Here is a 23,621-nt window from a genome sequence, read left to right as displayed (position 1 = left end):
TTGTGATGAATAGCAAGTATGCAATGAAAAAGAGCTACTCCTACCATGTAACAGAGCTGCTCCTGTCAAGTAATATAGAAGGCGTCTATACCTATTTGGAACACTAATGGAGGCCTATGTTCAGAAAAACTGGTCGTTTACATGAGAGCTTTGTTTGGAAGTTCAGCAGCAATGGGAAGGCTTCAACCAGCACACTTTTGAAGTATGCAGTATAATGATCTCTGTCCCACTGTGTTGAAACCCATTTTTAGATTCAGATAAATTATTCTGGAGAAAACTGCAGACAGTGATATAATCTGCTAAGTATTTTGGCACCATCTTTGAGGAACATGAATAAGCAGACTATCCTGTTCCTGGAGTGGGCAGACAGAATAATGTCATCAAGAGGCTCTCTTAAAATCCGAAATTCAGATATCATACTTTGAAACTTTTACCTTGCACTGAAAATAGATTCAGTCTGAACTGATAAATCAGATGCAACATTAGAACAGGAATGACAAGTTGGTTCAGAGAAGCCGATTTGCTGCTCTTGTGATAGAATCCTAAACAGTCTTAGTTGAAAGTAACCTCCATTGAACTTAGTGGAACTTACTTCTAAGTAAAGATGAATAAGATCACACCACATAGGGATACTTTATACTGTCAACAGAATATTGTGATAAAGCTTTTCCTGCACTTCAGGCTACAGGGTGTGTGTGGAGTGGAGAGAGAGAGTTATGGATTGTATACGAAGAAAGAAAGTCAATACGAAGTCCTTTTGATTAAAAATAATAATAATAATAATAATAATGGGGCTTAAGTTAATGGTCATTGTCTTCCTGATTGCACTGGTGCTTCATCACAACTAGCTTTCTTGAGATACAACTAAATATACTTCCACAGATAAACACCGCCCGATCCAAAGAAACCTAGTACATCAGGAAGAAAATTTCACTCTTATTTAAGGCAAAAAAATTCACATGCTTCCATGGGAAAAATATTCACACATACTACTTTCCGTCTGCAGTTTGAAGACCAGAAAAGGCTCTGTAAGCTGCAAGCTAGGTCATACAATAAACCATTTGGAAAATAGTTCTTTAGGAACATGCATCCTGAATTTGACAAAACCTATTGCAATGTCCACTCTAGTCTGCATTGATAAATTCTGCTCATGACCACTGCTACAACTTGGAGTCAAAGGCACAATGGTTTAACCCAAAGGCAAAAATACAACGGCGGGGGGGGGGGGCTAGATCTCATCTCTGATGAGAGTTCCTAAACCTTTTTGTTACAAATCATGCTGATCTGCATTAATTACTTCAATTTTGTCTGTCTGAATTCAAACACACAGCCAATCTCCAGCCACAGCCAAACACTAACCACTACTGTCATCAGCGAGGGAAGAGGGCAGCTCCCTCAAGTCCCTTCCTGTGAAGACTAACTGCCCTCAGGGCCAGATTTCTCCGGGAAGAGCAACCTTGTCCTCCTGACCTTTAGGTGGAAATGTGGAAGCAGACTGCTCGACTCCAAGATTTGATCTAAGGGGTGGGCGCTTTCAGTGGGGGTTGATGCTTCTGCCACTACTGAGACAGAGGTTGCCAGAATGTTGGTGAAGGAAGAAAACTCCATCAAGTCCTCTCCTGTGAGGATTCTAACAGCCATCAAGACAGCGTAGTCTTTCAGATGAGCCATCAAGTGAAGGGTGGGAGTCGGTCAGTTGGTTCTAAGGTGGGACATCTATATATGGAAGCTCACTCTTATTTAGATTACACTTATGTTTTATTCAGAGTTGTTCTTTAAGTGTGCTTAAAGACTTGATAGATAGAAAGGTGGGGTTTAAATCTGTTAAACAAGTCTGCAAACTCTGTTAAGAGCTTGTCAGATTAAAAAAAAAAAAAGCTGGAGACTGAGCAGGATTGCCTGAGCTGCAGGCAATTTTTAGTCCTAATAAAGCATTTCTAATTCTAATGGCACAGTGGAGAAATGACTTGATTATTTATTGACTGATTATTAGAGGTTGCCGGTTTGAATCCCCACTGGTATGTTTCCCAGACTATGAGAAACACCTATATCAGGCAGCAACAATATAGGAAGATTCAGAAAGGCAACATCTCATACTGCAGGGGATGAGGCAATGGTAAACCCCTCCTGTATTCTACCAAAGGCAACCACAAGGCTCTGTGGTTGCCAGGAGCTGAAACCAACTCGACGGCACAGTATAGGATAGGTAAAGAGACAGGCTTCTATATAGCCACTATTGTCTCAACTCTTCACAGGATTGAACGCTGGTTTAATACAAGCGTGGCTACTTAATTTAAGCTCCTTCGTTTTTTAAAGTGTATGCATCTTGCAGAAATGACTTTCCATTCCAGTCCATCACTGTGCAACCCTTCTGCATCACCCAGCAGGCTGGGCCCCGAATTAAATTTACGGCTCTGAGTTAATGCAGTTAACTCAGAGTGTATAGCTGTGAGTGAGACACACATCTATATCAAGTAGTGTGCATATTAGCCGCACTCTCTCTTCATCCCTTGAAGTCGCTATGAAGGGTTCAGCACTTACAGACAAGATTTGAACTTGGAAAGAACAGGGGCATGGCTGGCTGGCATGCTTCCATTGCCTATAACATACTCAGTTTAAATACTTCTGAATAGGACTTTCAAATGCAAGTCTGTACTTTCTGCCATTAATTATCATTTGTATTTGATTTTTAATGTAAGTAAAAGACATGCCATACCCTATCAAACTTTTGATTATGAGCACTTTATGTCATACATGAATAGTTACATATATTCACCCACATTGCTGAAGAACTGTCATGTTTTATTCCAGTATTAGATTTGACATACTAATCTAGCACCTTATGAACTCCAATATAAAAAAGGCAAGCCAATTACTACAGCAGGTTTAGAAGCGAGAGTAAAACTATTAAAAGCCTACAGCAATGCAGAGGCGAGAATTTAATTGCATAAGCATCAAGCCCTGTAGAGTTACATCTCTAGGACAGTCAGGTGATGCCTAAAGGTGCAGCTTGCCACAGTAAGAGCTAGACTGCATTAGGGATGGACTACATCTCAGTGCACAAGCATCTGCTTTGCATGCATGGTGTAGTGGTTAGAGTGCTGGATTAGGACTGGGGAGACCCGAGTTCAAAGCCCCATTCAGCCATGATACTTGCTGGGTGACTCTGGGCCTGTCACTTTTCTCTCAGCCTAACCTACTTCGCAGGGTTGTTGTGAAAGAGAAACTCAAGTATGTAGTACACCGCTCTGGGCTCCTTGGAGGAAGAGCAGGATATAAAATGTAAAAATAAAAATAAATAAATAAAAATAGTTCCAATGCTTGGCATCTTCAGGTAGAGCTCAGAAAGGCCTGCTAGAAATACTGGAGAACCACCTCCTCTCAGGGCATACAATACTGAGGCAGCTTCCCTTGTAACCAAGCTTCCTTACTGCACTGCACGGCCCGCCTAGCATGAAAAAAACAACATGGAAAGACACTCTTCATATCCTTTTGCTATCAAAACATTGACCAAATTAGGAGATTTGGTGCAGGATGCTATCAATATGCTGATTACACCCACATTTATTTCTCCATGTCATCGTCATCATCAAGAGAAGACATAACCTCCCTAAATGCCTGCCTGGAGGCAGTAATGGGCTGGATAAGGGATAACAAAACAGACTGAATCCAGATAAGATGCAGGTACTTATTGTGTGATGCAGGAGGAGGCAATGGTAAACCTCTCCTACCAAAGAAAACCACAGGGCTCTGTGTGTGCCAGGAGTTGAAATCTACTTGATGGCACACTTTACTTTACTTATTGTGTGGGGTCAGAACTCAAGACAATTTTGAACTGCCGCTTCTGGATGGGGTCACACTTCCCCAGAAGGAACAGGTACACAGTCTGGGAGTGCTTCTGGATCCAAACCTCTCCCTGGTGTCACAGGTTGAAGCAGTGGCCAGAGGTGATTTCTATCAGCTTTAGCTGATATACCAGCTGTGCCCATTTCTTGAGATAAACAACCTCAGAACAGTGGAACATATTCTGGTTACCTCCAGACTTGACTACTGCAATGCACTCTATGTGGGGCTGCCTTTGTACATAGTCTAGAAACTTCAGTTGGTACAAAATGGGGCAGTTAGGTTGCTCCCTACGTCATCTCGGAGAGACCCAGTATATTCCTATACTAAAAGAACTACACTGGCTGCCAATTAGGGATATGCATGGAACTGCAACAGAGAGGCTTGAAGGCAGTGGGGGTCTCCCTTTAAGAGTGGGGGAGGGTGCACTTACCCCCCGCTCTTAAAGGGAGACCCTCGATGCCTTCGAACCGGCGGAACCGCCAGTTCTTCAAACCATAAAGGGCCTCTGAACCGATTCCGTGTACATCCCTACTGCCAATAAGTTTCCATGCAAATTACAAGATGCTGGTTATAACCTACAAAGCCCTAAACAGCTCAGGCCCTGGGTATTTACGTTAACATCTTCTTCACTATGAGCCCCATCACCCATTGAGATAACCCAGAGAAGTTAGTCTGCAATTGCCACCAGCTCGTCTGGTGGCTACACAGGGGCAGGACTTCTCTGTTGCTGCCCCTGGGCTTGGGAATGCAGTCCCTGCTGAAATAAGAGCCTCTCCATCTCTGACATCTTTTTAAAAAATATTTAAAGAGACAATTATTCACCCATGCTTTTTAACTAGACTGAAGTTTTAAATTTTGTTTTAAGGTTTTTATTTCTGTTTTAACTTCTTGTATATTGTAAACCACCCAGAGATGGAAGTTTGGGGCAGTGTATATATATGATTAAAAAAAACAACTAAAGATGAGAGAATGAGAACCAATCCACACAGTCTTATCTATACAAGCCATACAATCTGGCTTGTATAACTGAGACCTGGTTGGGAGAGGCTAGTGGTTCTGGGTGGGCCCAACTTCTTCCCACAAGATGCTCTGTTGCTGAGCAGATGAGGGGAAGAGAGGTGGGAGGCAGGGTTGGATCTGCTGTGGTCCATAAGAACAACATCTCCCTTACCAGGACCCCTGTGAAAGAACTGACTTATACTGGATGTGTGTATCTTAGGCTGGGGACTCGGGATAGATTGGGGTTTTCTGTTGGTGTATCATCCACCCTTCTGCCGCTGGGTTGATGTTGGAGTCACCCAGGCTTTTGGTGCTGAGTAATTTCAATGACTACTTTGGGACTGGCCTGTCTGGTACTGCTCAAGAGTTCATAGCAGCCATGACAACTATGGGCCCGTCCCAATTAATCCTAGGACCGACACGTGTAGCTAGGTCACACACTGGATTTGGTCTTTTGCTCAGATCAGGGGGGTGGTTCCATGTGTGGGGTCTCCTGTAGTTTCCCCATTGTCATGGACGGACTTAACCTCCTGGTTAAGGTTGGTCTCACAGTCACGTCTGACCTCTGCAGGGGTGATGGACCTATTAGCATGGTCTGCCCAAGAAGGCTGTTGGATCCAGTAGGATTCCAAAGGGCCTTGGAGGGTTTTGGAGTTTGTTCTGCCAGTGATTCTGTCGATGCCCTGGTGAATATCTGGAACAGGGAACTTACCAGGGCAGAAGACATGATCACTCCTAAGCGTCCTCTCCAACCCACTTCAAAATCAGCTCATAAGAACATAAGAACAGCCCTGCTGGATCAGGCCCAAGGCCCATCTAGTCCAGCATCCCGTTTTGCACAGTGGCCCACTAGATGCTGCTGGAAGCCACGGGCAGGAGTTGAGGACATGCCCTCTCTCCTGCTGTTACTCTCCCGCAACTGGTACCCAGAGGCACCCCACCCCCGAGGCTGGAGGTGGCCTACAGCCCTCCAACTAGTAGCCATCAATAGACCTCTCCTCCATGAAGTAATCCAAACCCCTCTTAAAGCCATCCAGGTTGTTGGCTGTCACCACATCTCATGGCAGAGAATTCCACAAGTTGATTATGAGTTGTATGAAAAAGTACTTCCGTTTGCTGGTCCATTGTATACGGAAGAGCTATGGGAGCTGAAGCAGCAAGGTAGACAGAACAAATATTTATATATTGCTTTTCAACAAAATGACTGGAGCGCAAATGGAGGAAGATTCATCTTGAGTTCAATAAGACACAGCATAAAGCTCATTTGAAGGTCTATGCTGTGGCAATACATGCAGCAAGGAAGCAAGTTTATTCTGTGTGTATTGCGTCTGTAAGTCCTTGTCCAACAGAGCTGTTCCGGATTGTTAGGGGTTTAACTCAAGCCTCTTCTGTTTCAAATTTGTTTCCAGAAACAATGTCTCACTGTGACACATTCAATTAGTTCTTTGCAGATAAAATCTCTCACATTCCGGCTGATCTGGACTCCAATATTTTTTCAGGGCCAGTTAGGTCCAGTAATCCTTCTTCCAAGATTAAATTCGATCAGTTTCAGTTTGTGATTTCTGAGGATGTGGACAAGCTGCTTGGAGCAGTACAGCCTACCACCTGTTCTTTGGATGCTTGCCCAACATAGCTGATTTCATCTTGCAGGGAGGTTATTAGAGCTAGCCTAGCTGATATCATTTATACCTTGTCAAGGGAGTGCAGGATACCACCTTGTCTGAAGGAGGTGGTGCTCAGACCCCTTCTTAAAAGCCCACTCTGGATCTCCTGGTGATGGATAATTATTGGCCAGTCTCCAACTTCCCATGGTTGGGTAATATGACTGAGAAGGTGGTGGCTGACCAACTCCAAGCAGTCTTGGAGTAAACTGGGTCCCACCCTGGTACCTCAGTTTGAGGCTGTGTCCAGGAGCGCTGGTTACACTAAGCTCCCAAACAGAAAGACTTGCTCAAACATCCCTGTTTCCCTGCCTCTTTGCAATGTATTATTCACTTTATAGTGCATATGTTTAACACAAGAAGCTAAAACCCAGAGGATGCCCCCATGTGTAGCCTATACCCGCAAGCAGAGAATTTCCCATATTTTATTTTTCCATGGTAGATTTTCCACTTTAGAAGAACTACTTGTCTGCTTGAAGCACTTTTGAGATACAGTGTGGGGACTTAATATGGTGAAGGTAATGGAGGTTTGGGGGTTTTTAACTATAAATAGCTAACTATACAGAAATGTTATAAATGTCACATACCCAATCAGATCAATCTGTTTAGGACATAAGGAAAACTTGCATAGAATTTGGTTGTTTGTTTTTGAGAAGAATTAATGCCAAAAAAAATTATTCATTTAACATATTTCTATACTGCCCACAACTTGTGTCTCTAGGAAGTTTACAATTAAAATCATTTAAACATTAAAATAATTAATATTAAGATCATTTAAAACCAAACATTAAAATATTAAAATTATAAATCTAATTAAAAGCCTGGGTGAATAAATGTGTCTTCAGTGCCATTTTAAAAGTTACCAGAGATGGGGAGGCTCTTATTTCAACAGGGAGTGCATTCCAAGGTCCAGGGGCAGCAACAGAGAAGGCCTGTTCCCAAGTCGCCCCCAGACAAGTTGGTGGCAACCAGCAACCGAAGTTGGACCTCTCCAGATGATCTTAACAGACGGTGGGACTCATGGTGAAGAAGGCATTCTCTTAAATACCCAGGGCCTAAGCTGTTTAGGGCTTTATAGGTAATACCCAGCACCTTGTATTTTGCCCAGAAACGTATCAGCAGCCAGTGTAGTTCTTTCAACACAGGAGTAATATGGACTCTAGATGACCCAGAGACCAACCAGGCTGCCGCATTCTGGATGAACTGCAGTTTCCGAACTACATACAAAGGCAGCCCCACATAGAGCGCATTGCAATAATCCAGCCTAGAGGTTACCAGCATATGTCATGAAAGTGAGGGAGAAATTTACATAGGATTTTTCCCCCCAGAAAATGTTCCAATTCCACTTTTTTTTCCAGAAAACCCATGCCTCTGCCCACAAGTTTACAAGCATCTCTCTTGTGTAGATTTATAGAGCACTCCATTCTGAAGGAGAACTTCAAGATTCCTTCCCAAGTTCATAATTCAGGGTCCCTCTCATAAGAAAGAGACTAGCTCTGCAACACACAGAAGGCCAAAGGCTACATTCTACTACTGTCAAGTAATTTCAACAGTACTATAGAAATGCTGTTATGGCTTATTGGCAAACAAATACATTTACTTACTAGAGAGATGCATTAACACAGGCAAGTTAGTGCTTGCTCATCAAAGAGCTGAAATATTTTCATTAACACCACTGCATTATTATGCACACTTAAGCCAGTAAGTTAATCTTGTGAATAATAATTAAAAGAAGCACTGGAGCAGCAATTATAAAAGCACACAGTTGCTCTTCTGAGCATACCTTTGAGGTCTGATAGTACAAGGCAACGACAAAGTTAACCCTGCTAGGTTGGGACCGCTGCTGAATACTGGTGCCCTGGCTGAACAAAAACATTGGGCCGACATAGCAGATTTATGCTGGTGTAGCATGACTGTAGCTCTACTGGATCCTAAGTGGTGGGACATGCAAGCGTAAGGGGCAACCCCCAGGCAGAACCGGGAGTGTGGAAGGGGGGAGCAGGGCTCATTGAGAATCCGATGCCCAAACATCCCACCATGGACAAGTTGCTGGACAACATTACAAGTTAAAGAGACAGTACTGGTCTTGGACTACTGACCTGACAATATACAGCAGCTTTGTAGCAGCAATTGAGCTATCTCTTAAGTCCTTGGGACTTCATCAGTCTTAGCAGGAGGCAACAAGCGGCAGGAGTCTTGGTAGCACAATCATCCCATGCCACTTAGGGAACAGTAGGAATGTTATCTTCACAACACCATAGCATTGTGCTCCCACCCTGAAGTGCATTCTGCTCATGCAGGCAGATCCTGTCTCTTCATTCTCGCCATCATCAACTTAGTCAATCCATGTAGCTCTACAAGCCCTGCCTCCGGTTTCACAGAACTCCACAAGCTCCCCCCTTCCTCATTTCTGTCAGGATTCCTCAGTGCTCTTTCCCAATTAAGTAATCTGTGTATCTGAAGGTACACATTAGAGGCTTTCCTCTGGAAGTAAAGTCTCCATGGTGTTTCTACCACACCAGGACACAGACTAACCTCCATTATTTCAGACTGACATCAAGTAGATAACAAAAAACAAAACAAAAATGTGGCCCATTTGTTAAAAAGAAAGAAATCAGCGGAATTATTCAAATGGCTCTCATTCCACAGAAAACAGCAAACAAGCATCTTGGAGAGCCTGATGTATCCTAAAAATGCAAAATCAGTGTGCAAATGCTGAGTCCACCACATTTTTGTTCGCACAGAAAGAGCAAAGCAATCAAGACAATCGGCAACAGCCTTGAGGGTGCCACACAGGCTGCTGCACCATCAGTTCAAAGCATAAGGAACACACGTTATATGCAGCAACTGCTAATCTCAAGTTTCCGAACACTTTTCATACTAGATATCATGAATCTCCTATCAGTTTATGGCTGCCTGCAAACTAATCCAGAGGCAGATACCACAATCCTCCAAGAATCCCACCTGAAGACAACAGTCCACCCACACAAGAAACAGTTTTCCATTTTGCAAGGCTACTTTACAGGATTGATACGTAAAAGGACAGCATTGGGCTTGGTCATACTGAATCATACTTCAGTTGCTAGTTTAGTAAGAGAGGTCTCAAGTTTATTCTCAGGATGTGCCACCAGAAGGATATAGTATGTGATCACAATAGTATATGAGTGAAAGAGACCATTGACACACATTTGTATATCTCTTAATGGTATCCTTACGATATGGTATATGTCAGAGAAGATGGGCCTTTCCCTAAGCTGTTTTTACAAACCTCTTTTAATAAAGCCAAAACTATTGCTAAAAGCTTTACACAAATGCACTTTGCATGAACTTCATTCATTTGTAGTGTTAAAGATTAGGCAATGGCTACTTTGTTTTGGAGGCTAATTTTATGGCTCTTAAGTTGTTTGTTAACTCAATATTTCCATAGAAGGAAGCTGTTCTGGTAAGAAACAGCTATAACACATCTCACAGAAGTGCTGATGGGAAAGTCTAAGGCGACTCTTCACTCTTGTCCTTCCCGACACCCATCTGTGACTGAAGTGTAAAGATACAGCGCACAAAAAACAAAGGGAGAAAAAATATTCAAGAAGAGCCTGAAGTATGGATAAGGCACGCAGAAGGCTGAAGCATCTCAACCCCTGCTAACTGGGCAAAGAGGCACCTTTTAACGTGGTGATTCTCTTTATTTAGCAGGGGGAGAGTAACTGGCCCTATCCACCCCCAGCACAGTACTTCCAGTGACTGTTGCTGGTCTCTATCTTATGTTTCTTTTTAGATTGTGAGTCCTTTGGGGACAGGGATCCATCTTATTTATAACTTATTTCTCTGTGTAAACCGCCCTGAGCCATTTTTGTAAGGGTGGTATAGAAACTGAACAACAACAAGCAGCCAAATTTGGACTCTCCGATATAGCTTGTCACTGTGCTTTTAGGAGTGATCTGCTATTTGCAGCATCTAATGCTGAACTAGTATATTTGTGTACATAAACCAAATATTACAAAGATACAACACTGCTGTAATTTATCCTTCAAGAGAAGCCAGAATTTGAGCCACACTGCAACACCAGGGACATCTGACCACTCCAAGAAATGGGCCAGAAGGCAGCATAACAGTGTCTTCTTTATATCCTGAAATTCTTACATAAGTGAAATAAATTGGTTTTTCCCCTCAGCCATTACCCATATTTGTGCTGAAATTGCCCCACTGCTCTTAAAACCATCATCAGGAAATTTAGAGGAGACATTTTCTAGCCATGTATTTCTGTCCTGGCTTGTAAATGGTCCCTACAGTGGGCTGTACACTTTGGCTCTCTCTCACTATGGGAACTTCAGAGATATCTAATTGTAGTTTAGTTTATACTTGCTGGAAAGAATATGTACAGTATTGTGTAATAGTTGAATCAGGATCTTTCTCCAGAGATATATCAACTGAGAAGTAAATTTTATAGATGCCAGGCTTCTATTTGATAAAAAACAGGGAGATAAAACACAGGTTTTTTGGTAGTGTCCAATTTCATCCATGATAGTGTGTTGTATTCCAGATCATGCCTCAGAGACAGGAAGTTAGTTTTGAAGTTATAGCTCAGATCTGGTAGTTAGGTAGGTGTCCCCCAATATCCCAGTTCCAGACTGTCGAGCCAGATCCCAGCATCAGCTGAAAAGTAACATTTAAGTATAGAGAGAGCAAGAGCACATCATTTAGCGAGAGGAGAGAGGTACCAGTGGAAGATAACCCAGTCAGAAAAGGAGCCAGAATAAGCATCCGGTGGATAGGAATCTAAGAGGACCCCCCCACATTAGCTGTTCTCTACTACAACTGCAGCCAAGAGGTTCTAGAGTCCGCAGTAGGGCCAGATGAAATCACACTGTGAAAAAGAACCCTTCACAGGTAAGACCAATGTTTCTTTTTCCCCAGTTGCCCGATTTCATACATGATAGTGGGGCATGCCCAAGCCTAAGAGTATAGGGAGGGAAGGTGGACGATCAGACCACCTGCTGGAGAAACAGTGTGTGCCATGATAGCTTGGTCTGAGTGAAAAGAAGCTATTTTGTTGTATTTGATGAAGGGGGAAGTGGAAGCCCATGTGGCTGTCTTGCAAATAACCTGGAGCGGAGCATTAGCCGAGGAGAAAGTGGCCGATGTGTTGGCACTGCGCGTGGAGTGTGTAGTGATGTCCCTTGGACCTGGAAGGAGCAGAGCCTAGTAAGCGAGACAGAAGATGGCTTTGATCCACCGCTAATGTGGGCTTGGACCCTTGTGACCCATAGAAGTGGTATGAAAAGGGCATCCTATGATGAGGCTTGGACACCTCAGGAATATGCAGAGGACACTGTGCACGTCAAGGGTGTGCCCTAGTCTCTCTTTGGGATGCTCAGGCTACAGGCATAGGGCAGGAGCACTACCTCCTAAGACCTGAGAAGGGAGGAATTGAATTTTGGAATGAAGGTGGAGTCCAGAGGAAAATCACCCTGTCCTCAATGAGGTTCATAGTTCCTTGTGCAGCAACAGAGCCCCTAATTCGGGTACTCGCCGTGCAGATGAAATGTCCACCCAGAAAACACCTTATAGGAGAGGATCCTCAGGGGTATAGCCGTAAAGGGCTTGAAGGGTGTTTAGTGAGAGCATAAAATATCTTGTTTAGAGCCCAGGAGGAGAGCCTATGAACCAGAGGAGGTGCCAGGTTAATGACCCCTCTGAGGAAACAACTCATGTGCGGATGTAACCACTGGGGGCCCTGTGTGGACAGATCCAGGACAGATGCCCAAGTCAAAACCTGACTGCACACAGTGTGGTGGGTTGGACCCCCATCCCTAGGCCTTCTTGGAAGAATGAAAAGACTTTGGGAATACCTGCTGGAAATGGGGGAAAGGTGTTTCCTGCATGTCCATCTGGAGAAGGCCGACCTTGTGGGTTGATAAATTCTGTTGGTTGATGACCTCCTGAATGTTACGATGGTATCCTGCACCGCCCTAAGATAGCCAGTGTGTCTCAGATGAGAATGCTCAACCTCCACACGCACAGTTAGGACCATACTGGTTTGGATAGAGTAAGGACCCCTGATGAAGAAGGTCCTGATGCTGGGGGAGAGATCCCCAGGTCCATGATGGAAGAGATATTAAGTCTGGGAACCATGGCCTCCTGGGCCCCTAGGCGCAACCAGGACTATGCCCTTCTAGGATCATCTTTTGTAGAACACTGCCTATGATGGGAGGCGGCGGGAGAACATCCAGGAGACCAATGGGCCATGATTGTGTCGATGTTCTATGCTAAGGGGCAGTGGAATCTGGCAAGGAACCCAGATAGCGGGTGGTTGGACTGCTAGGCAAAGAGGTCCCTGACTGGGACTCTGAAAATCTCCAAGATCTGTAGGAAGACCTCCAGGGCTAGGGTCTGCTCTGCCGGTTCTACCATTCGATGACTGAGCCAATCCACCTTCAGGTTGGTCATGCTGCTGAAACGTTTGGCCATGCTGCTGAAACGTTTGGCCGTGATCAAGGCGAGGTGCTTCTCTGCCAAGGAAAACAGTATACTCACTTTCCGCATCATGGAGGGAGACATGGTGCTGCCCTGGTTTACGACGTATGCCCTAGCGGTCACATTGTCCTTGCAGACTAATACATGCTGACCCCGAAGAAGAGGGACGAAGTGGACTAGGGCGAGTCGGGGCTTGCGTCTGTGTTCACTGAGGTCCTGTGTGGGTCCGAGAATGGCATACCCTGGCGGGTAGCCGGTGATACCTACCAGTGTAGGGAATGTAAGACCTCCGATGGGACCGTGATCCTCTAGTGGGTTCTGTTGGTAATCTGTTCCTGACATGGGAGAATCAGCCATTGGGGAGGGCAGGCGTGTCAGTGCGCCCCAGGGGTGGACTCCAGGCAGGATATTATCGACCCCCAAAGTTGTGCCAGGAGGGTGATGTCTGTCCGTGGACTGGTCAGAAGTGGGTGGACAGTGCCGTCATCTTGAGGCAGCATTCTGGTGACAGTGCAACTATTCCAGGAGCTGGGGGAACTGAGACAGGGTCAGGTGGCTCTACTGTGCATGAGTCTGAATCCGTGAGACCCCAGGAACTAGAGGGTGCTTTGAAGACTCCTGGTGGGCTTGGTGGAGGGTCGGATCAGCAATCATTTAAGTATGGATGGACATGAAAGGTTTTCCCCACATCCTTTCTATGAGGGCCACCACAACCTTGGTGAATACCCTTGGGGCTGAAAATAGCCTGAAGGGCATTGCCTTGCATTGAAAGTGATGATCAAGGAACTGAAACCAAAGGAACTTATGGTAACCCGGGTCAGTGAGGTATGTGGTGGTAAGCCTCCGACCAATCTATGGATGTTAGGAACGCTCCCTTCCTTACTGCCTCCTTGGTGGTGCGGAGGGAATGCATCCTGAAGGACCTCTTTCAGACGAAGCGTCTTCAGTGCTTGAGATCCAAATCTGCCCTCCATGATTCGTCATCCTCTTCTCCTTTTTTACTTTATTTTTTATTAGAAAAGGCAGAGAATACCCTGCTGGAAATGCACTGCCATATTTTCCTCAGATTAGTGGTGGGAGGGGCGAAGCTGGACAGTGGGTTCCAACAGAGGCTCTGGTTGATAGTGTAGAGCACCCTTGCCTCTGCTGTCGAGTGGCTCCAAGATGTTGAGAAGAAAAACGCCCTGCCCTGAGTAAGGCCAGACCTGAAGGGATGTCTGGGGGACTGGTTCCTGTTGCCCCTCTGAGACGCTGCTGCTGCTTTTGCTGTTGGCAGGGGACTCTGTAGTTGTAGCCGAATTGGTGGGAATCTCTGGAGGAGGAGTAAGATGATCTATGGTGTGACTTATAGGGACAAAAAGGGTTTTAAGTAAATCCCCCCAGCTGGGAATAGTCTCTACACAACACTGGCAGGGCTTTCCCTGCTCTTCGTTTCAACCAAGACTGGTTCCAGGAATCCTCTGAAATGCTTGGACCCGGCAAAGGGAGAGGAAGCTAGTCTGAGCTTGGACCAATGGTGCGCTCTCCAGTTCTTCAACTAAAGACACCTCCTAAGAGCTACACCGGGGGCCTTGGACCTAGATGCACATTGTATGCAAACCAGACTGGAGTCGACCATGAAGGCCGAGGCCTGGCTAATCTGTTGATGCCTAGTCTAAGTTGTTTATTTTCGGGAGGTACCAGTTGGATCAACTCTTTAGCCTGTAGAACCGAGACCCGAACGAAAACAGAATTGGCGGCCGCCACCTTAACTGAAGACTTTTGCTAGCACTTCTCTTTTAAAGTGTCTGAACACTTGTGACAATGAAGCTTTGATGTTAACATTTTTTGTAAATGGCTCTGATTGAGACATTCATTTAATACATGGGTTCTTAACCTTTTTGCTCCTGATCCTCAAGTATTACCCATGGACCTCCACCCCATTTATATAATATATTTTCATAAGGCTCCAGTTAAAAAAGAAAAAAGGAGGAGCAGCATCAGCATAGGAAGCTGCCATATACTGAGTCAGACCATTGGTCCATCTAGCTCAGTACTCTCTACACAGACTGGCAGCAGCTTCTCCAAGGTTGTAGGCAGAAATCTCTCTCAGCCCTATCTTGGAGAAGCCAGGGAGTGAACTTGAAACCTTCTGCTCTTCCCAGAGCGGCTTCATCCCCTGAGGGCAATATCTTACAGTGCTCACATTTCTAGTCTCCCATTAATATGCAACAAGGGTGGACCCTGCTTAGCTAAGGGGACAAGTCATGCTTGCTAGTACAAGACCAGCCCTCCTCCAGGAGAAGAACAAGGAGGAGGAAGAGAACAAACAAGCAAGTATTCAAGATACTTAATTACCTCTGCTAACTGAGCAAAAAGACACCTTTTAAAGTGGCTATTATCTTATATTTAGCAGGGGGAGGGCAACTGGCCCTATCCAGTCCCAGCACAGCATCCCTCCAGTGGCTATTGCTGGTATCTGCCTTATGTTTCTTTTTAGATTGTGAGCCTTTTGGGGACAGGGGAGCATCATATTTATGTATTATTTGTTTTTCTATGTAAACCGCTTTGAGAACTTTGGTTGAAGAGCGGTATATAACTATCCATTGCAGTTGTTATTTTTAAGAACTTTATTCTGGTTCACCAGGATGCAAATTAAATATTAGTGCAGCAAAGACTTTCCACAGATCACCTGGATCTACCCATATGCCCCAGTTTAAGAAGCCCTGGAATACACGAAGCCTCTGAGATCATCAGTCTCCAAGTTTACTGTACATTCCATTGTTACTTCACCAAGTAGCAGGGGGAAGCAGCTGAGCAACAGATTAAAGTTCACCCTTCCATTGCTATTATAGCTTCCATAACAGTGAGGAATCAAAAAGGGAAGTCATTACCAAGTTTCAATGCAATTGTAGCAGATGACTAATGCACTTCAAAGCACGTGCTCACAGCGACATCTCACACATTCATTACGCAGCTATTTTTACCCCCAAACCATGTGGGCCTCTCAGCCCTCTCTCTACAGCCCACATTCCCAGCCACTGCTTTTGAGAGCTAACTTCTACAGCTCAGACAAAACAGAAAACAATCAGTCTCCACCTCCATGAGGATTCTAAACATCTCTTTACTATGCCAGGAAACCAAGTCATGTCTCATCTAATTATTTACTCACAAATGGCAGATCCACACTTTTCATTAGTCTGTCCTTTCCTGCTGGCTCCCCAAGGAGATATGAATCAGTCTAGTAGAGAGACCCTTTTATTTAAGGATGCCTTAACCACACCTACCAACAGGCAATTTGCAATTGAAGTCTGGCCCTACAGGCCACATTTAGTCATACCTGCAAGTGTCTCAGTCTCTCTCAAATATGTAAGAGACTATAAAAGGTGAGAGATCACAACAAGCAGGTTACTTTTATGATATCACAGTACATTTTGCCTCATTTGATTCAGCACACAAGAAGAGTAACATTTAAGCAATAATTTCAAAAATTAAGATAATCCTTCCTGAACATGGTCAATTTAGAGATGAATGAACCTGTATTCATTGGGTGCCCCAATGGCTTAAGACAGAATTTCCCACTCAGGTTCCCAGATTTTGTTGGCTTACAACTCCCATTATCCTCAACCACAATGGCCAAAGCCATTTTGACTATTGTGGCTGGGGGGCTAATGGAAATTGGAGTCCAGCAACATCTGCAGAACCATGTTTGGAAGCCAGTCTTAAGCCAAGCAGGTAGTCAAATTTTTAGATACAAGACTGCACCCAAAGACACTCATGTGTCAAAGAAACTCATGTGTCAAAGAAACTGCCCTGGTGGCGCAGTGGTAAAACTGCTGCCCTGTAACCAGAAGGTTACAAGTTCGATCCTGACCAGGGGCTCAAGGTTGACTCAGCCTTCCATCCTTCTGAGGTCGGTAAAATGAGTACCCAGAATGTTGGGGGCAATATGGTAAATAATTGTAAACCGCTTAGAGAGCTTCAGCTATAGAGCGGTATATAAATGTAAGTGCTATTGCTATTGCTTCACTCCTAGTATGTCACAGTACTTCAGTGCAAATGTATGGTTGCCCCTTCCATTAAAATTGGAAGGAACCCAGGGATTTCCATTCACAGAAACTCAAAACAGCAGTTGTAGTCTTGTGGTCTGCACGCAATGGGATCCCATGTTTAACTGCATACACAGAACATCAGTTCTTCACTTGTAACTACATATGTAGAAGAAGGTCACTGAATGAGGCCACGAAAAAAAAAATTATTTATTTATTTTGAATATCAGATACTCAACCTAAGGGGCAATAATCCACTCAATCTAGTTTTAATTTTAATCTAGTTTAAATATTTTCTGATGTTAACTGTTTTATTATTATTATTGTAAAAAATAACTGTTCTATTATGCTTTTGATTTTAATGTAAACCACTCTGAGTCACTTTAGGAAGGGAGGTATATAAATTGAATGAATGAATGATCAGCAAATCTAGAAATCTTCATGGCTGCAATTTTACGATAAAGCATTTAGAATTATGTGAAACGTTTAATCGTCTTTCAGCAAGGGCTTCCTCAGTAGGAATGTTGTCCAAATCCTTATTCTCTGCTGCCTCCAAAATTCTGAGTATTATGGACATGTATTATAACTTCATTTCTGATTATGTTTGAATATAATATAATATAATATATATGATTTTTGTTTGTCCTAATTCCATAAGATAATAATTTCAGAAAGTGGCAGTTTGGGGTTACAAAATTCAAATTCCACATGTTTATTTTCCTACACTGTAATCCCTGCCCCTGCCCCAATGGCACAATTTATCCGCCAATGGCACATCCCTCCCCAGTGTGAACCCTCTAAGCATGCTGGTGAGCACATTCAGAAGTGGTGGGGAACTCAGCAGCAGCAGGAAACAGCTCCTCTGACCCTCCTCCTCAGTGCATGGGGAGGAAGTGAGATGACGGCAGCAGCCCTTCCTTCTCCTTGGCGGGTGGGAGATGGAGAAGCTGCCGCATCCTCCCATTTGTGAGGCAAGAAAGAAGAGCTGCCACCGAATCTCTCAGTTGCAGCTCTTCCTGCCACCACTCTGCTTACCATTAGCAAATGGGATCTCCTGCTACAGACCTGAGCCACTGCAGAGGACGCTTGGAGAATTCAGGTTGCCAAGTGGGAGGGCAGTGGGAGAACGCACCACCCACACATGAGAATGTCATCCAGGGGGAAGGAGGCCCATATGTGGATGGGGTGGCAGGTGGGGGAAAGCAACACCAGAGACGGCAAGAGACCAATAGCACCACTGCCTCCTCCCAGCAGCCCCCATAACAGTGGTGTGGTCTCAGGGGTGAGATATGGCCCAACATCGGCAGTTACTCAAAAGTAAATCCCACCGAGCTCAATTGGGCTTACTACCTAATAAGTACATTTAGGATTGCAGCCTCAAACACTGATTTCAGTGCTCACTGCAGTATCAAAGGAGTGGTGCCTCTGAACAGTTACAGTGCAAGTGTTTGATTATAAACCATTTCAAGAAGACATAAAATGAGAGAGATGAGTTATAATGTTACAGCACATGTAACATTAAAAGGCAACTGTCTACTAAGTTTAATAGCATAACTTCCTGCATAGTAAAGTGTGCCGTCAAGTCGGTGTCAACTCCTGGAGACCACAGAGCCCTATGGTTGTCTTTGGTAAAATACAAGAAGGGTTTACCATGGCCATCTCCCGCGCAGTACGAGAGGATACCTTTCAGCAGCTTCCTATATCACTGCTGCCTGATATAGGTATTTCCCATAGTTTTGGAAACTTCCTGCATAGTTGCAATATTATCAGTGGTCAGCAGTCTTTATTTAACAGCAATCTTTATTTCTAAGAACTCTTCAGCATCAAGACTTATGATCAAACAAAGGGATCACATTAACTATGCCAATATTTGGGAAGAGACAATGTCCTGCTCAGGGTGAACCATTATGGAAAGTTTGCCCTCTATAGTGTGTCAAGCTCCAAATAAAATAATTGTGACATCTGAAGGGAAGCACAGTAAGGGCTATTGTGTTCTCTCTGATCGCTCTTGAATGCAAGCCTGAGAATTAGCAAACCACAGAGAGCTCTTTTTGGACTCTTGTTTTATACAATATAACGTTTTCTAGTGTTAAAGAGGGGAACAGTGTGATTATCTTGAAAATCCAGCTTCAGGTTTGCAAGTTTATTTTTTCTGGTTATGTGTGATGGCATATAAAGCTCATTTTATTTTGTCCTGTATTTCTATGGCTTGCACAAACCTGGCCTTCAGTAATTTCGCCTCTCATTTTATTGCAGATGAAAAAGATCTCTTACAAGCAGAGAAAGAAAAAAGTGATAAAGCTAACCAAGGAAGGCAGGTTTGGCCAGTCCCCAATATTTTCACTTCCTGACTAGAGCTCCACCACTTGAGTTCCAACTCAAGTTACTCAATAGTTTGATTTACTTATGGTTTCGTTCTTATCTTAACATGTCAATTGTTCCTATGACACCTTTTCCTGGTTTCCCACCAACTTCTGCTGAAGGGGTCTGCCGCTTACTCTCTCTCTCTCTCTCTCTCTCTCACTCCCTTCCTCACTATTGCCTTGGGATTTCTTTCCAGTTGCTATTGCAGCTTCCCCCACTATCAGTATAATCCCATCAGCTACTACTCCAATGCATCAGCAACATTCTTTATTTATATTTACTGTTAAATTTGTATACCGCCTTTCATTAAAACAATCCCATGGCGGTTCACACAAAAATTAAACACAAGGCTATAAAAATGACACAATTAAAATATTAAGCTAAAATATAAAACCACCAACAAGATTTAAAATACAAGCATAAGACCTGTACAAAATACAAAGCAGCAGCAGCAACAATCCTATAAAAGCCTTGGTAAAAAGAGCATTCTAGAGTCTTATCAGAGTGGAGACCTAACTTTATTATTTATAGTTACATTTATATGACCTTTCATAAATTTATCCCAAGGTGGTTTGCAAAACAATAAAATCCACAAGAGTCGCATTAAAAACTCAACCCCCAATGAATTCTACACATCCACACAACACTTTAACCTAAAAAATATCACAAGCTTTCCTGTTCTGCTGCCATACTACCGCCACCACACTGCCATGCCATTTCCCTTTATCGCCATTGCGGACCAATCACTAGAACCAACCTCATTTATATGCACACAAATCAGCTGTTATTTAGAATATTTATATACCACTTGTCAATGAAAAACGTCTCAAAGCAGAAGGTACAACATGTTGTCCCCAAAGGGCTCACATCTACAAAGAAACACAAAGGAGACACCAGCAATGGTCACTGGAGAGACACTATGCTGGGATGAATAGAGACAGTTGCTCTCTCCTGCTAATGATACAAGAGCCTTTTTGCTTAGTTACCTTGTGCTTCACCTACCTAATGGCACAGTGGGGAAATGACTTGACTAGCAAGCCAGAGGTTGCTGGCTTGAATCCCTGCTGGTATGTTTCCCAGACTATGGGAAACACCTATAGAAACAGAGTACAGACTATGTTTCCCAGATTATGGGAAACACCTATATTGGGCATCAGTGATATAGGAAGGTGCTGAAAGGCATCATCTCATACTATGCAGGAGATGGCAATGACCCCTCCTGCATTCTACCACATGGCTCTGTGGTCACCAGGAGTTGATACTCACTCAATGGCACACTTTACCTTACCTTGTGCTTCAACTGTGCTGCATGAACTACACCACAAACTGGTATGACCCCTACATCTACTAATCAGCAGCTGGATGGAGTCAAGACTGTTATGCTGCTCCCACTTTGAGATCATACATGAAAAGGGGATGTTTGCGAGTTGGGTGTGTGTGTGTGCGCATTGTATTCTCTCTCACGCACGCGCGCACACATGCACACGCACCCTAGTAATCACATCATTATGGTCCCTGGCATTCAGAATGCAGAAAACAATAGTCAGGGAGCAACCACAGGAAGATTTTCCCCAAGGGGCTCTCCTGTGCCACAACATTAATTTTCCCTTAGGACTCCTTCCCACAATCAAAAGAAAGCACTGAAATGTTGAAGGGAGGGCAGAGGACAGGACACCAAGTGAGTGGTTTAAAGAGACAAAGAGGCAAATAATAGTTTTTCCCACTTTACAGGCTGGGAGCGGAGGCATAATACTCAAATCTCTAATGAACGGTCTCGTATGTTTCTTCAGGCAATACTTAAGTCTCCCTAAAGCCCTATACAATGCTTTGTTAGTTTCAATAATTATTAACAGACAACAAACCTGGAGTTCCATGTTCCGGGCACAACTGGACAAATCCAACTTGAACAAAAGGGAAAACGAACAATATCATCATTGCCCTTGATATGAGTTGCACAATTATGCAAACCTCGACGGTGTCGACTCCTGGTGACCACAGAGCCCTGTGGTTGTCTTTGGTAGAATACAGGAGGGGTTTACCATTGCCATCTCCCACGCAGTATGAAATGATGCCTTTCAGCATCTTCCTATATTGCTGCTGCCCATTGCCCAATATATTGCTTCTGCCCACAGACTCAATGGCACACTTTACTTTAATTATTCCCTGGTCCTCTCCCTTCAGCACTAAACTCTTTGTTCCCACTCTGTGGCTGCCTACAGCTCAACTCCAACAACTGCAGAGGAAGCATGTCAAACAGGGGTAAGAGTTCTGCATTCACTGCACTTCCAAAAGAGAAGCCGTGCAATGTTATCTGCATGTACACTCAACATGGAAGACAATGTCTTGTTTGGGACACGTACAGCCTCTGCTATACTCAGGTCCTAATTGTGAAGTCACCCAATCCACTGAGCAGAGTTCTCATTTCAAGTTAAGTGTCCTGTTGCTACTGAATGGCAGGTGAGTATATAAAGAAGGCTAGCGAGTATGTGATTGTGATATCCTTTCATCTATCTTTTGTTCAGATTTGCATTACAGAGAGCTACTGTCCAGGGCTACTGCACCTAATTCTCCTGATGACTTAGTATTGCCATAAATATAGGAAGCCGGTTTTACAACTCATTTACCTTATTGAAGAGAGTAGCTGTAAACTGCTGCAATGGCAGAGGCTTTCTTTTGTCTTTTACATGGATCAGCCTCGATACACTGAGCATCTTCTACTGGACCAGATGCAAAAATCACTGTATACCATATTTGGAACTACCAACATGTTCTCTCCCCCACAGCACTCTTGAGTACGGAGTTGAATTTTCTTTGTTTTTCCTAGAGTATTACAAAATGCTTTCCAAAAAAACCAACAACAACACACTCTTCTTGATTTTTGTTGGAAGCTAGATATAGTGGGGGAAATTATAATGAATCTTCACGTGGCTATAATTAAAGAGAACACACGCAATGAATGTGATTCAGTTGTGAACAACATGAAATGAAGCAATCACCACAGCAAGCATTTCTGCTGACTGATGCCGGAAGTGGTAATTGGCATGTGGCTACAGCACACTTCTCTTCCTCAACATGCCATCAAATGTGGAGAGGAGCTCCTGGAGATGTGGCTGAGAAAAATCTAGGAAAGGTTATAGAACAATTAGCTACTTTTGACAGGCAATAAAATAATTAAACTGGAGCAATGATTTGGGGTCTGCAAATGGGATATCATACTGTACTCTCCAAGCAGAATCTCTAAGGATTCCAGGCATTGTTATGAAGCAATTGCTAAACTATTTGAGTTATTAAGCTAATTAGGGATAATTAAATATTAAAGAGTGACTGATGACTTAGCTTCTGAGGCATTCAGAAACACAAATGAGTCTATTACAGCTCCTACACCTTTTTCCTAATGAAAAGCTCCTGTCCTGTCCAGTATACAAAGCAGGTAGCCTAGGCAATAACCCTAAGCATCACCATCGATAGAGAGTGGTGGCTACCAGACTTTGCTCATAGCAAACACATAGAGTACAAGCAGAAGATAGTTTTCTTTCTTCCTGAAGGCTAATAAAATGCTGGGTGAATTAGCTTTTGTCCAAAGTGTCCCAGTGCTGCAATCTGCTTGGAAAATCTAGTTAGTCGTGCACAAAGCACTGCTCTTGGGCATGTGTTATTACAACAGAGCTAGGACAGAAGCAGTTCTTAGTGAGTCTTGTCCAAGGCTGAGAGTCCGTTTATACACTAAATCCCATGGATTTTAGCAATACTAAACAGGGCTATAGCCATCATGATTGCTGTCCTTTGCAGAATAATTAATTTAAAAAGAAGTTGAGCTACCCCTGCCAATACTCTCATCTTTGTTTCCAGAGAATCTGGATACCATTCATAAACCATAGCTCTCCGGAGTTAGGCATACATCCAGCAATAGCTGGCATATGCATGTACATATGTGCTTTATTCCTTCTGCTCCTACACACTATTCTGTATTTAACCTAATCCTAGACAAGATTTTTCCCAGTTCTTTCCTGTTGCGGGAGGGAGTGTTTTGCATCGAGTCCTCTTTCTTTTGGGTAAATGCAGGTATAACCTGTATTTAACCTCTATCTTTTAAGGCAATGTCTTAAATTCGGAATAGCCTTCCGTTCGGGTAGATACAGTAACAAATGATGGAGTTGAATAAATGGAAGCAGAAACCATCTGAATGTTATCAACTAACCTATAAATGGTCTGCAAAGCATTTAGCAATCCTTTTTTTTTTTAACTGAAT

At 43.6% G+C, this 23,621-nt stretch overlaps 1 protein-coding gene across 10 annotated transcripts in view; it reads right to left on the bottom strand.

Moving 5' to 3' along the window:
* MITF (melanocyte inducing transcription factor) overlaps positions 1-23,621 on the bottom strand; it is a 227,183-nt gene that overhangs the window by 160,034 nt on the left and 43,528 nt on the right. The window contains exon 1 of one of the 10 annotated variants that reach the window (XM_053296531.1): positions 16,132-16,138. The exons of the other annotated variants lie outside the window; for them this stretch is intronic. The gene's annotated coding sequence lies outside the window, so the exon portion shown is untranslated. Of the gene's footprint in view, positions 1-16,131; positions 16,139-23,621 lie in introns of those variants that run through there. 10 annotated transcript variants of the gene reach the window in all.

This window comes from Hemicordylus capensis, chromosome 2, assembly GCF_027244095.1.
Source record: "Hemicordylus capensis ecotype Gifberg chromosome 2, rHemCap1.1.pri, whole genome shotgun sequence".
NCBI lineage: Eukaryota > Metazoa > Chordata > Lepidosauria > Squamata > Cordylidae > Hemicordylus > Hemicordylus capensis.
The sequence above is the reverse complement of the archived record's forward strand: the minus strand, read 5'-3'. Positions and strand labels throughout refer to the sequence as shown.